We start from the raw sequence: 16,328 nt of genomic DNA on the forward strand, positions 1-16,328 counted from the left end.
ATTGATAAACTTGGTTGAGATGTCTGTACATTGTGCATTTGGTATGCCTTAATTGTCGAGAATCTTGTCTCTCATATTGCGTATGATTTTATCATAGTGTCTGCCAAAGAAACTTTTTTTCCGTCTAATTTGTTTCACTTGTAGTACACAGACACCATTTGTGTTCTTATGTTATAGGGGAGAGGATTCGAGTAGTACTAGTAAGCATTTGTAAACGCTCAGTAAAGTTACTTTGCACATGAGGATATATTTGGCGAAAGCTAGAATCGTTTGCTGGTGGTTAGCTTTCAGTACTATGCTTAGTCTGCGAGTTGTCACGTACTAAATGTGATTTTTTTTTTTCTAGTGGAAATTACCGACGTACTAACAATGAAAGATGTGACTTAAGTTTTTATTTTGAACAGTACTGTATTTTCTTTATAAAAATTGATTCTTATATATCAAGCGCTACCCAAACCAGTGATAATCGTCGAGATTATGACGTTAAGGAGGTGGTATGCAAACCAGTGGCTATGACTCCACTGCAGTCTCAGATTTATTGCGATTTACAATACGCCAATCGCATGATCGACTCCCACAACTTTCGTCTTGCTGGGATGATGTCAAGGTATACCACGTTTACACGAACATGTCGAGATTTCACGTATTGGCTCCTCGAGGAAATGAAGAAACAAGCTGGTAATGCATTTTTGTCCGATAAAGAATTAGTTTTTTTTATGGAATTTTCGGCGTCCTACGCCTTCATCAGGAGTCTTGACAATGACGATATCAAAACAAATTTTTGTTTTGCTTTGTTTTGATACCGTCATTGTCAAGACTCCTGGTGAAGGCGTAGGACGCCGAAATTTCGAGTCGAATAAACTCATTCTTTATTGACCAAAAATGCATTACCAGTTTCTTTCTACGTTTACATGAATATATATATATATATATATATATATATATATATATATATATATACAAGTATATATAGTACATGTGTGTTTGTTGTCTGTCGGAAGTTTTGTTTTGATGGGTTGTTTTTTTTTTTCATTCTTCCAAATTAAAAAATTAATTGTATACTTATGCATCAGAGTAAAGATCTTGAATAAATGCATTGAAAGTACACACAACCTACAGGCGTGCCTTCTGTGCAATCTCTGTTATTGTTCCGGGACCTATGTAATCATGGACATATGATTTGGTATTTACGTGTGAAAGTTTCCTTGATATTTTGACGGATCACTCTTTCATAAAAACGTATGGAATGTTATTTTTTTAATAAAAAAAGATGAATTTCCATAACTGCCCCCTAGCATGACAATAATAATTATTATTATGATAATTATGGTGATGATGAGAATAATAATAATAATGATTACGTTATTAATAATAATGATAATAATAATAATAACGATATATTATTATTATTATTATTATTATTATTATTATTATTATTATTATTATTATTATTATTATTGGAGTTTTCAAATTTCATAACTTCCCCTTGTAACGATTCTTATTATACACTATAACAATAATGGTGTTAATAATAATAGTAATAGCAGTAATACTACTGCTTTATACTACATGTACTACTACTAATAATATAGGTTTTCCCCAGCCAATTTCGCACTTTTGTCAGTAGACTGGATAGAAAATTCATTCAACATAGCAAACACCCTCGTTATCGCACAGTCTGTCTTTCTAAATTGCAACTTGTGCGTTCAATTTAACACTTCGATCAATGAAATTTGCACGTTATTTTGGCTTTCGAATTCGTAAAAAGGGCATTCAAATTGGCCGGTACTCCACGTTCATCAGTCGAATTCCAAACATTTTCATTCAAATTAATGTCATGTTATTTCTTTTTTTGAAAAGGAGAGAATATTTAAACGTGTATTTCTATGTGACTTTTTGTTTCATCCGCATACTTATGTTGTGGCCACATGCACTATCTTCAGACTGGGAAACTCGAGCACATGGGGCCATGGAAAAAAAAAAAAATGTTGCCAAAATCTCTGAAATGAATACGAAAATTATGAAATGTAATGATGCTTAGAAAGCAATAAATATGATGAAAAAAAAAATAAAGAAAGAACCAAAACATGAACAAGTGTGCGAAATCGACTGCAGAAGATGTTAAATTGGATGCCCAAAAATGAATTCGAATGAAGAATGCAGCATATACGTTATTGTCGTGATCACGTGACTATATCATTTCCAAATTGAACGAACGAATAACGAAATGGTGCTTGTCTTTCGAATTTCAGTTGAAAAAGTGTTAATTAGATTGAGGTTAAAGGTAATTTGAATGCTCCAAAATGAATTTGAATGAAGAGATCATAAAATTGAAATACTGAACATGTCGTATACGCTAAATTTTGCTAAATTGAATGCAGCAATAAGGAGTTTGACTGACAAAAGTTCGAAATTGGCCGGGAAAACCTATATTTTTGAATATCAACAATGAACAATAATAATAGCAGTCTCCTCCACGTTTGTGATTATATCATCAAAAAATGTCACGATATTTTGTTTACATTCTACTCTGTATTATGATATAATGTCTACTTATATGTGGAATGAGTGTGGAATGTGATTATATCATCAATTATTAAAAGTAGCAAAGAAAAGTAGTGTCAGAACATTATTTTACAGGAAGAGATGAAGCTTCTTACCCAGTCAGTACAGCACCTGGTTGGTACCTACTTATCGACTGCCTTATACTAAATCTAAACAAGGAACACAATAATGCTTTGCATTTACACAGGGTCGTGTAGGCTTGATGCGACACAAAATAAAAAACGGGCAAACTAAATGACTCTAGTTGTAAACCTTTGCTGATGTTATCATCTTGGACATTAATGGGAGATTTCATTCCTATTTTGTTGTGATATACATTAATCACACATTTGCGAATTCAGGGCTTTCCTCCTAAACACCCCTATCATTTAGGCAAGTTAAGAAGTGTCACCCTTCTGCGGCGCCATTCGTCCCCTCATTACTCGCTAACACGAATCTATTTTGTAAGACCCGGTATACAGCGACGTGAAAAATCCTTCTGTGGGTATACACGGTCTAATCCTTTCTTCAATTCAGCGAAGAGCTATGTCTGGAACAATACATGGAAGCGAAGGTGATCTGAATTGAACTAGTGGAGGCGGAGGTAATCGTGTATGCACATGGACGGCAATAGTACAAAACGAGTCTCAACACAAGTGAAATGGGGAAGTGAACGGAGGTGAAAGTGTGCATGAGGGAGGCTGTATGCTGTTCGGTGTTGCTGATGGCTTTACATCCTAGCTTTCTTGGACCGTTCCTTTTGGCGTTGTTCGTCTCCTCCTTCCTCACACCAAAATGCTGGCTGCTGTCGCGAGAGATGAGCCGAATGCAGCTGGAGATCGACGAATTGCAAGCCCTGATCGACGAACTCCGGCAGATGAACTCTGATCTCATCGTGGAGAAACGCCGGCTGGCCGAGGCCAAGACAGCCTTCAAGTCGGAGCGTAATGTGCTGGAGAAGCGCTTGAAAAAACTGCAGAAGCGACTGAAAATCTCATCTCCAATGATGTTTGAAGATGAAAAGACAGAAGAGGAGAAGGAGGAAGAGGAGGAAGAGGACTGGCTTGGGTGAAGAATGTCATGTCAGTACGTCACGTGTGCAATATACAAGTGAGTTTACTCGTCGAGTTCAATTCGTTGCTCATAATTCCACAACCTGGACACCGCTAAATGACGATATCGTGTGTAGTTGTGAACTCTCTGCCGTGATCGTTGGCAGTCATGTAATTTTCTACCTGTATTTTTCTTTTTCCTTTCTTTCATGTACATACGCCGCGATGGATGCGGCTCTTTTAGTATGTACATAATTATATGTATACACAAACTGCTAGAAATAACTGTTTATTTTTACGCATTTTGCCTGTTTTTCTTGTGCTTTCAAATCGTATTCGAATTGTATCAGGTATTGAACATTGAGACACTGAGACAGTCTTGTTTTTATTATTCTTTTGTTAAACTTCTTCTTTGTTTTAGATGTTTGCATTCCAAAGATGCTCTAATTTTTTTTTATTATTATTATTATTTTTTTTTTTTGAGAAGAGATGATACACAACAGTCACCAGATGATGTACACGTGTATTTACCGGTGGATGTACACGTGTATTTACCGGTAGAAGTCAAATTCCATGGTTTTACATTTTTGTGACGATTGGAGATGTATTTGAGGGAATCCATTCACTCTTGGCAGGAGCAGTCCATCGAGCTTGTCCCAGAATATGTCTGATGTCAGAGGTTAAAAGTCACATTTAGAATGTAGTTATGTCATAGATCACTCCTGTGACGTTGGGTTAACATCGATGATCACGGTAAAGACATAAATAACGACAGTATCACCTTAAACCCTAGGTACGTAGTCTTGGAAATTTAAGATAAGGGGTTTCAGAATAAAGTGACGGACCTGTGCATTGAACTTGTTAAATTCTGCTCATCCTCTTTTTTTCATTATCTTTTATTGCAAGCTATGGCCTCATTCATTTTGTTGTGTTAACGATCAGGATAAGGGGTATATTATTCGAAAGAAGCATATAACTGATGAGGCGGAGAATAATCAGGCTGGCACATCCAAGTCTGACAAAATCTAAACGTTAATTGAAATGAAAGAGAACAGGTTAATAATCATATTTCGCCACCCTTCTTCTTCACTTGATCCTGTTCTTTATTATGTATGTATGCCGTGTTAACATTGGCTGATGGGATGGATTCGTCCAACGTGCATGAAGGTATGAGACCGTATACATGCAATTTGTAGATATCGAACAATTACCTATACCAGGTAGTTTTGCGAGGCAATTACAGTTGTTATTTTGCAGGGTCGGGAGTTCAGCGGGCGATATTAGAGCGTATTACGAGCATCCGGGGTTTTACATATACAGTGGGCTCTCGTTATAACGAAATCCTCGGGACCGGCAGTTATTCTTTCGTCATATCGGAGTTTTGTTATAACCGAACAAATAAACGATAGAAATACATAGAGTGGATGACATTTCAGCCCAAATTTTTACTTCGTTATAACCAGAATTTTGTTATAACCGCGTGTTCGTTATAACGGGAGTGCACTGTAAAACAGGGAGGTGGGAAGAGAGATTCCACTCCTTCTCTTCCCACCTCATGTAGACATTCCGATCGACCACGAAGAGAAAACATTCAAGGACGTCGCCGCGTGTCGATTACACGCACCGCAGAAGAATGCCGATAAATCAACTCATACAAGGTCGACCACTTCCACTAGTTCCAGCAGCACGACGCGTCAAACAAATGACTAACTGCACAGTGACCATCAGTTATTACAACCAGGGAGCTCACCTCCCTGTTACAACTCTCCAAATTGAAACAGAAGCAAAAATAAAGTGTAAAAGCGTCCAGATGTTTGAAGTTCGCCTGTTACAACTACATAATTTATGTATCTTTGAAGTTGGAGTTGAATGATATACACGAACAATTTTTCAATTATTCGACATGTTGGTGAAGATCTACAGATAGTCAAATGTGGCTTGATCTATATCATAGTGTAGAGCTGTATTCACATATTTTCTTGATTTACCTAGGAGATAGGTAATAATTATGATATTGACTGGCCTTGAGGGAGATACCAGATAAATATTGCCCGCACTGAAAGAATATTGCCCTCGTCTTCGACTCGGGCAATATTCTTTCAGTTTGGGCAATATTTTCTGGTATCTCCCTCGAGGCCAGTCAATATCATATAAATATGCTGGGTTGATATTTCGCCGTTTGCCGACGACTGTAAGATGATCGCCAAATGAACGATAACGTTACGAAACCACCCTTCAGCTTATTTCGAGTGGAAACCAATTGTTGGTTTTAAAGTTTGTTTTCGCTGTCGGTTTCAAATCAAGAGTGGTCATTGCATGATCGACGTACATGTACAATGGCACAGAATCATCAGAAGTAAAACTTTATATTAAAACAAAGTCATACAAAATATATACTTTATTTTTTTAGTGTATTATATCACGGCGACAAACATCATGTACATACAATACTCTACAGTACAAAGGACACGATCAAAGCCTGTGTACAAACCAAAAGTTTTCGTACCGTTGCAGTACTTGTACCTGCGTGTTTTCACCTCTCACAAATTATCACTCTCTTTAGTTGTATAAAAGACATGCAACCCCAGGAACTTCTGCATTTCCATGCCGGCAACAGAATACCTGCTTATTCTGTGTGTATACTAACACCGTATTAAGTTTACCTCGTCTTTAAGACATAGCTGCGTGTCTAGTCAAGTCTTTGTGGAAACACCATTGAGAGGATCGAAATCTCTATGGAGCATTAAATACGTAGTCACCATGTCATGTGTATTGTCTGTGTCATGGAGCACCAGTATAGCCTCATAGTCAGATATGTGAACTATACTTGAAAGAGAGCGGACTAAATCAAATCGCCGTGCCATCGTACACGTCGTTGAGGAATGGACTTGTGTAAACCACACCTTGCATTTCGTGATATCCGCATCTGATAATAAAAAGTACTGAAGAATTAAATTGTCATTTGCGTTACACAGCGAGCGCGGGTTTGTAAAACAAGGTAATATTGAAAAGGTAAATTTGGGCATAATAATGCCACAATTATGATATTAGATCATATTATAGGGCGGTAAAATCAGCTTCCATACCCTCAAATATAGTGAACGTCAAAAAGAAGGTGAACGATAAACACTTAGAGAGCTATAATCTGAGAGTCCACCGCTATAAGTACAGCTGTAGGTCTTGTACATGTAACACGCTGAAGAATGAAAGCAATCACGAACAAGAGAACATTGACATGTTTGGTGTACCAACGAAATAAAACACCTCTATATAGTTTACATGTGAATGAGAATAACGATAAAGAAGAACGAGAGCTGTAATTCCTTGGGGAGGTCATTCCGGTGTCTGGGTCCAGTAAACACTGTCGTTTTCTTTTCTACTCTGGCGAATAGGATAACATTGCTCCCTAGCTCTGTACATGAAAACGTGTAGCAAAGTGTGGCTGATAGTTTATTCATGTAAAATCAAAGACCATGAAGACTGTATAACGTAGAACAGATCCGTGATTTTCAGGATTCTGTTTTAGTGGAAAAACGGTTAGCATGAGACAAAATTAAGTATGGTTGATAGTTCTAATGGGTACTTATTCTGAATGTGAAGAAAAATATTCTAATACTAGTAATAAGTTAGTTGCACTTCCCTATATACGCAAGGATCCCATAGTTGATGTATGAAGATATTAAAGTAGAGTATATGAAATACTCTGCAACATAACTGGGGGAAAAATGTTTATTTTGAATTCCGGTGTTTCTAGACGAGATTTTGTTTGAAAGTTCGTGTGGGTTTTCCAAGATAATTCCCTGTCATTGCTATCAATGTGAAGCCCTACATTGTACAGGAACTTCGAAGTATCAACCTGCTTTTAACTTACCTATTTTAACATTATACCTAAGAGAACATTCAACAAATTACTGGAAGTTATATAGAGACGTTTATTACATATATCTAAAGATAGTTCATTGTCATGCATTCAAGATTGCAGAGATTTAAGTTAACTGTTCACCATGTTAAGTACTATTAGGGTCATGTTTTGAAAGCAAATTTGTGTCGTCAGCAAAACATTTTAAAAGGGAATTCCATTTAGTCCATGGTCCAGGCCAGATATTGGTACCATCTGAGGTGGCAAATCCTTTGTGGTGTCATTTTGTTTGTTGAGCATAGATATGCTTATCAAGCTATGATAGCATTTCCAAATGAGTAGCTTAGTCATGATATAAGTACTTTTAACCGATTTAGTCTCGTTTTTATATCCCTATACTTCTGAATCGAGACTAATCGCCATACAACGAAGAGCCCTGTCCCCAGGTATTCTGTTGTTGTTGTTGTTGTTGTTTTGGTTTTAATGGCGTGTATCACTCAAGATTGAGTATTTACGCCAGATTCCTTTTTATTTCTTTTTTTTTTTCAAGTTGATATATTGCATCATTTTCCTCATAAAATTAAATAAGAATTTGATGGCCTTTTCTTGGATGGCTATTTGGTCCACTCATTGTTTGGTGACAAGATACCTTCTGGCCAGACCGGTTCTGTGCGTCGAGCAGTCTTCTCAGCAGAAAAGTAATCTGTGGAATCAGTTACCAATTCAGTTAACGCAACTGTCATCTACAGAAACATTAAAATCCAAACTTAAAACGTATCTGTACAGTTCCTCTCACACTCCATGAGGACTGTACTTGCTGTCTGTAATGTTCGAAACTATTGTATTCTTTATCTGGTATGTTTTTGTTTGTTGTTTGCCATTTTCTTCTCTTGTAATGTTTGAACATGTATATGCATGTTATATTTCTATAAATCATCTTTTCATTTTTGAAGCGCCATGAGCACTGAAAGATGGACCTGTGCGCTATATACATTGTAGATATCCACTATTATTATTATTATTATTATTATTATTATTATTATTATTATTATAGTGATGTTTAGGGTAATATGAAAAACAGCATAGACTGTGCTTTTTTTCTTTAATTCTGGGGACATCCAAACTTTAAATATGGTAAATGTGATGGCCCTATAGTCTTTTGAGAAGTGTTTACCAGAATATCGTTGTTGATCAGGCAAAAAGGAAAAAAAAAAAAACAGAAACAGAAACAGAAAGAATTCACACATATCAAAAGACGCAGTATTGTATAGCCGAAATTGGGAACACAAGGAGAGTACAGAAAATATGAAGGTCAGAGAGAAAAAGAAGGATCAGAAAAGCAAATAAGAGAGATCTGACGACACGCAACTCCATCGCCAGCCATAAGACAAGTAGAAGTACGAGTGACACGTATAGGAGTCGTACCCGAGATGTTACATTTCACTGTGTGTTTGGTTCATATTATATGCCAAATATTATAATTCAATAATGTTTTTAGAAAAAAGGTTAAATGTTTTACACCTAATTCGAGGACCGCATTTGCTGTAATTTAATGTCGAAGTTTATGTTAAACCTAATTCAGACTTCCTTGAGACTGGATAAGTGAAGTGATAGTAAATTTCCTTTATGATATATACTTGTAGGTTTTTTCGGCTAATTTCATTGTTTTGTCATTCAGTTTCATAATAAATTAGACTGAGCATTCAATGTTGCTACATTTGCTCAGGCATCAAAATATATTCATTCGAAACCGTTTGTCATCGTGTTACGACCAACATCACTCTGAGAATGATCGCACAAAAGGCGGTTTATTAACAGTGATATCGTGGGTACAGACTCGTAATCAGTTTTCACATCAGTACAATAATGATCAATAGAAACAGTTATAAATCGGTAGTGGAATCACTTACACGTATTAAGTAATCCTTTGAAAATGTCCAGATATGATGTTCGATGCACAGATGAATGATCCTTGACGCACCAATGAATGATTCCTCCGACGTAACTCCAGAGGCACAGGTTGCATTAATCCACAGTATAGATCCGGGGAGGGGGATCCGCGATATATGTCCACGGTATAATGTTCACAGCGAAATGTGCAGAATCCAACGTTATAACGACCACGTCCAGTCGAGGCGTTGAATGATGATTCACTTTATATTGTCCCGCTAGGAATCCAGCCCGTCACAGCTCTGTTGTAGCAATGTCCGTTGACATTAAAATATGGAGTCTATCTCCAATGTAGGCAAATTAAGTCTCTGCAGGCAAAATGTCTCCCAGGCCTTATCTCCACAAACATAACAGGTCAGCAGGTAACACAGGACTGACTATAACAAGTCGCTTCAGAGCCAGAAGTGACGTAACTCTCAGAGCAGAGGTATTGGGTACTCTACCTACCGCAGAATTTCTCCGGCTTTTATATCCATTCACCCCTTTCTAGTACATTCTGTAATTTTCTCCAACCTGGGGCCACACACCTGAACATACTAGCAAGTCCAAATTCCAGGAATCCTGGATGACTCACTGCCTAACTATATGCATAACATCATTGCCAAAATTAACTACCAATCACATTGGGCTACAGGGACAGTGCCTCACTCAGCCAAATATTTAAGCACTTCCTAGAATATTCTGGAATGGGTGAAATCATTCTAGATTGAGTGAGCTATAATGTATTTCCTGTCACATGCATGTACTGTAGTTACATCGTATACCACCTAGAAAATTCTCCACTGATCTGGTCAGCCTGTATGTACTATATTTATATCATATAGAATGTTCTCCACTAATCTGGTCACCCCGTGTACATACACATTAAAACAACCATGCATACACCCTTGATACATACATGTACATAACTATTTGTGTGTACTTGACAACGTTCTAATCAACTTATTAACCGATTTGCGCACTCTAAATTATTGATGACAGAATGCTCGTACATTTTCGGCAAAGGTTATTCAACTCCTTCCGCACCTGTCCCCAATTCTTTCCGAGTATTCAATTTCGCTTATGAATAATAATAAAAAAAAAAGTTCATAAAAAGAGTATTCAAATTAAACCTGTCCATCAAAAAAGTACATTACTTGAACTTAAATTGAATGTTAAAAAGTCTACACGTGGATTACATATAAGTATGTTAGATGAATATCACAAATAGGGAATTTGATGATCCGGATCATACTGAAGATGTCAATTCAGATTATAAACACAATATGAAGTTCATAATGCTATTACAGATGACTATAGAGTTAAAGAAATCTATGAATAACATGTCATGGGGATTATTTAATACTGTAGTCTACATGACATGTTTAGCAAAAGAAAAAATGGATATTCAAAACAACTATTGCTGATCATGATGATGAAATCTAAGATGAAAAGTAAAAGATACAGTCAATAATTACTTGGAAAATCACTCTTGCTTATTGATATGTAATTAGATATCTTGTACTACGACAGTCGCTTGCTCAAAAGCGAAATCAGAAGAACTTTTAAACGCTTATCGAGCCAATGACACTGTGAAGTCAGAGGCTCCCTTTCTACCACACGTCCTTTGCTAAGTTTCTTGTCCGATGACCTCCAAATATGATGAGTTTCCTAAGAAAATTATTTCAAACAAAATATGTTTTATTCATCTTTACAAAAGCAAGTTGTCAATAACTTTAAAGTGCTTTCCCAATGATGTATGGTTGGGAAAAATCACTAGCATGGGTCGATATAATTTCTTCACGTGAGATAAGAAACATGAATTGATAAGTTTTGTGCATTTGTTTTACATTTTTGAAGTGATTTTTTTTGCCTAATTAATACGATTTTTGGTAGCTTCTCCATAAAAGTTGCGATAACGCCTGCTAATCTGCTTCAGAACAATACATAATGTACAGTCATATACCATAATAAAGGTTGTTTTAAGGAAATATTCATTTATTGTTAAAACGGTTGTAACGCCCTCTTGATTTTTGTCTTTATTTCTAATGTGGTAAGCGCTGTTTTCTTGTAAGCTGTGGACCTTTAAATGCACTAAATTTGTCAAAACAAGGCTTCAAATATGTTCCTTTGTCTTTGTAGATTTGAAATAACAGCACAATTTGATTATTTTTACTCCACATGTCCAATTCATAATTTAGAACAAATCAGTTGAATATTATTTCAAAAAATTTTCTTTGCTTTCAGGGTATTTTGACTGAGTGCACCCCCATCAGGTATTTTTAGTGAAATTTTGATGGTGTTATTTTGTAGAGCATCATATACTGTACATATTATGTGCCAAATTTCAGAGGAATTGGTTGAAAAATCTGGAAATTATCAAGGGGCAAACTGTGCCTGTCTGTGGTCACGGACCGTCAAAAAATATTTGGTATTGTTCGGGTTAATGGCTGAAATCTATGACTAAGCTACTACTCTGGAAATGCTATCATATCAACGAATAATCCTAAGATATATGCCATTTCAAAATGCACTACTAGAACTTACCACCTCAGGTGGTACCAATAGCCCATTTTCAGGTCTTGGCCCATGTACTATAATTGCAGTTAATAGTTAGTCTGAAAAGATGGAGCAAAATTGTCTTAGCACAACAGCGAATATTTGATTAAAGTCGGATGCAAAATAAGAATTTTCAAGAAACACGTCTTGAACAGTCAATATGAACTACAAATAGTGAAGATTGGAGATGGTGTCATTCCCTCTTAACTTGCCATATAGTTTGTACATAAAATTTTGAAATCTCCATTTTTTTAATCAAATGCAATTACGCCCATTGCAGTCTAAAAGCCTGATAAATCTAACTGATTATAATGCTGAATTTGTTCAATCGTGAATAAGATCCTGTTTTACACTTTCATTAAAGAGACAGTGAATTTTCGTCATTTTTTTTTTGTACACAATCAATGGAAAATTCATCAGCTCACTCATTTACATATTCATTTCATGTCAACTGTACGAGAACTGCTCTGCAGAAATTAACAAAACTTTACATCTTCATAATTTCCGTACTTTTCATCTGATTTTGATGAAATTGTCGCTGTTGTACTCATAAAATTTTTACTCTTTCTTATCAGATTAACTTCTAACTGGACTGGAACTCCTCTTTAATGAATGATAAGATCGGCAATGGTTTTTTGGAAGTTGTTCATATAAATTATTACATCGCACAAAATCTACAAATGTGGGCCCAAGATGGAGCCCTTTTGGTCACCACACGAAATAAATTTTAGCTTAGAATCGTGTTTGTTGATGTTAACAAATTATTTTCAGTCTTTTAAGTCATTTTTAAACCATTCTAAGAAAGCCCTCTTATTACTTTTATTGTGACTCAGCTTATAACGTAAAATCTCGACAAGTCTCGATAAACTCCTATTGTATATAATGTTTAGAATTGTCTATAGTGTGAGCTATTTTCTGTAAAAGAAGAGCATGAGTTACGCTGCAATACTTTCACTATCACAGCTAGAACCGGTCGCACATCTCACGGAATGAGTTATTATTTTGTATAGTCGCAACTATTAGGCCTATATGTCTTACATTGTATATCAAGGTATTCATACAATGAAGTTTCTATATGGTTTAAGCTTTACGTCGTGTACATACCACATCAGCAGCACAAGGTAATGTTGTTTGCACACACACACATACGTGTACACACACACACACACACACACACACACACAAACGAACACACACAAACACCTACAAAGTCATATTTATAATGAGATTCATAATCATTTGCATATTTCTTTTGAGTAAGAAAAACTCCTTCTATTCTGGTTGTGTTTCAAATTGTGAGTGCATAAAACAACATTCGCCATGAGAGAAGAAAATAATCATGATATAAATCCAGCGTGAAATGTATAAAAATGGCAATGATGTATCCAATTAACCGGTTATGAAAGGCGCATTCAAGTATGATGATAAACAAAATGATATTGAAAATTATGAATGTGTAAGAAGAAGAATGTAAGAAAGTATTTTGCATGACAAACTGTATTCAACATACACAAAATAATACCAAGAAACGGCTGCGTCTGCGGACATACCTTGAAAGTGTCATCGCATGGTAAAGGGACCTCAAGGAAGGCGCCAAAATAAAAAAAAAAAAAAAGTAATCTGAAGCATATAGCCTTGTATAGGTAAAGGGACCTCAAGGAAGGCGCCAAAATTTAAAAAAAAAGTAATCTGAAGCATATAGCCTTGTTAGGTAAAGGGACCTCAAGGAAGGCGCCAAAATTAAAAAAAAAAAAGTAATCTGAAGCATATAGCCTTGTATAGTTAGACCGCTCTTGGAATATTGCTCTTTGTATCTGAAATGAACGTACAAGGATTGATGGGAAAAAAAGAAAAGCTTGAATTGGTTCAGACGAGAGCGGCCCAGTTGGTATCTGAAGTTAAATCATTGTCATAATAATTCCGAGAAACTCAAGTCTTTGAGAATTCCATCCCAAGAACGTATCATGACGTGAATGTGCAGATGTGATTCGAGTTTCCAAGATTTTGCATGATACGGAAGAATAATATCCTGCTATTCTCTCTGTTATCAGTGATCAAGTTACAGGCGGTCATAAGTTTAAGTTGTATAAAGGAAGGTGTCGCACTGAATAGAGATTAAACTCTTTCAGCCTGAGAGCAGTGACTGTCAAGGCACAATTAGTTAACGCTTTCAATTATAAGTTTAAACTCAATAATCGCTGGAAACAGAAACATATAAATCTAATCCAGATTGCATAAATTGACCACCTCTTGGATACATCACACTGAAGTCTTTAGGCTCAGGATTGGATCTGTTCTATGGCCCTCTACAAGTCTCTGACTTACATACATGGGCGTCATCATATAGGTTATTCAGGTAATTCAGATAAAGGGCAAAGTATATTGTGTCATCTTACCGCCTTTAAAAAAAATAATCGTATTTCAAGGGTCTATGTAAGTGGGATATGAAACTCTATAGCATGGACATATCGAACTTCAACCTATATACATATATTTAGAATCTGTACTCCGAAGAAAGCGATATCTTCAGTGAGTTTAGAGAGAGCAAACACCATGAAGGCCATAATAACGGGAGAAATAAAAGCAAAGAATGCTTCCTTGTTTTCATCGTGAAGGATACAAGATTAAGAATCTCTATGAGAATTATATATGCCCGTGGTAGCCAGGGTCGGGGCATCCATTTTGCATTTCTGTTTCTGCGATCAGCAAGACAGAAGAAAGAAGTGCACGTATTCTATCTTTCCTATCTGTGGCGATCTACAGAGTATTAGCCTTATCTTTAAAAATAATAAAAGATACTCGAGAACCATCGTTCAGGGGCGGGTTTTTTTTTTCGTTTTGTTGTTAATCAAATTTTGTTTACTTTGTTTTGATTTGTTCTGTTTGTTTGTTTGTTTGTCTGTTTGGGGGGACCTCAAACACATGTGTATAGTGCTCGTGGTTAGGTGGATTAAGTGGGCATGATTTTCACAATCAGTAACTTATATCATTGAGAGATTATCACAAAGCTGAACTGCATCCATATCGAAATAAGACTATACGTAAGTTCTTTCATTTCCTCGTTCCTCGTCCGTATATTATCAATGGTGAACATTCGGACGTGGGAGGGGGTGGTATAAGGGAGGGGTATTAACGATACCTGACCCCACCCCCTTCCTCTTTCATACAATCTCGTGGGAAACAAGCAAATAAATGAGTTTTTAAAAAACTGTGGCAAACCAAAATAATTACGTCTAGAGTTATGGGACTTCCAACTGAAATTCAGAGCTGTTTTCTAGAAATGCATTTTATACTATTTCATCTCATTAAAAAATAGAGCTTTGCGTGTACAGTGTTAGGGATAGACGCTCAGTTCTTGGTAGCTCCATGGTTGAATAGAGAAGCAGTGTAAAATCCTCATACTTGATCGGTAACTGACTGAACAGTTAGAAGAAATAAATCATTCTACATAATAAAGCAATACACCTATCATTGCCAATAATAATCTTTGTTTAAGAATTGAATTGCGACAGGCAATATTCGAAACTGTGATATATCCCTGACAAACTATTGTACACGAAGCCCGTTTTATAATATAATGCAATCAAAATTATTCACGATTTGAATAACAAAGAACCTATGTTTTACTTTTGTTTTGTTTTTTGAAAACTATCGGAAAGTTTAACCACTACACTTTATTGTTTGATTGATAAACGTCACACTCTTTTGCGTAACACCTATACGCTTGTATGCTTTTCAAAATACATGTATGCATTATTTTTGACAGTTTTGCCAATTTTCAAGTATCTATTTTAACAAATACTAGTACAATAATTTTGTTTCATGTTTTTCGTGTTTCATAATTATTGTAATTCATGTCTTATCCAACTTCGTGTTTTCAATTACTCTATGTGTATCAAACATTAATTTTGAATTAGTAGGCCTACTTCACATTATTGTACATGCACGGCCTTGCTGAAAAGCCGCTATTTAGCTGATAGCAAGGCTTTTACCGCGTTGAAATAAGTGAGATTTAATCTAAAAATGCAAAGACTTTTGGAAAAGATGTGAGAGGGGAAAAATAGAGAGGAAAAGGAGGGGAAAAGGGAACATTGCGAAATCAAGAATAATGCTTCCGAGAACGTTGCATAATGTTGTGCCTAGATAATGTAGGGTCCCATTGCACACTATTGTATGAGAAGATTCATGTACTGTTAACATAGATAGAAAGAAAGAAAGAAAGATGAAATTACCATGAATATATGTCGCATGTACTTCTGATAATCAAATTACCCACGCTGTCAAACACACTATATAAACTTAAGCAATGTAGTATAAATGGCTTCTCCACTGGCCTACAGCGTTGAGTAAAAATAGACCACTGGTCATGGGAATCGATGAAGCCT

This window comes from Diadema setosum, chromosome 2 (assembly GCF_964275005.1).
Source record: "Diadema setosum chromosome 2, eeDiaSeto1, whole genome shotgun sequence".
NCBI classification, from domain to species: Eukaryota; Metazoa; Echinodermata; class Echinoidea; order Diadematoida; family Diadematidae; genus Diadema; species Diadema setosum.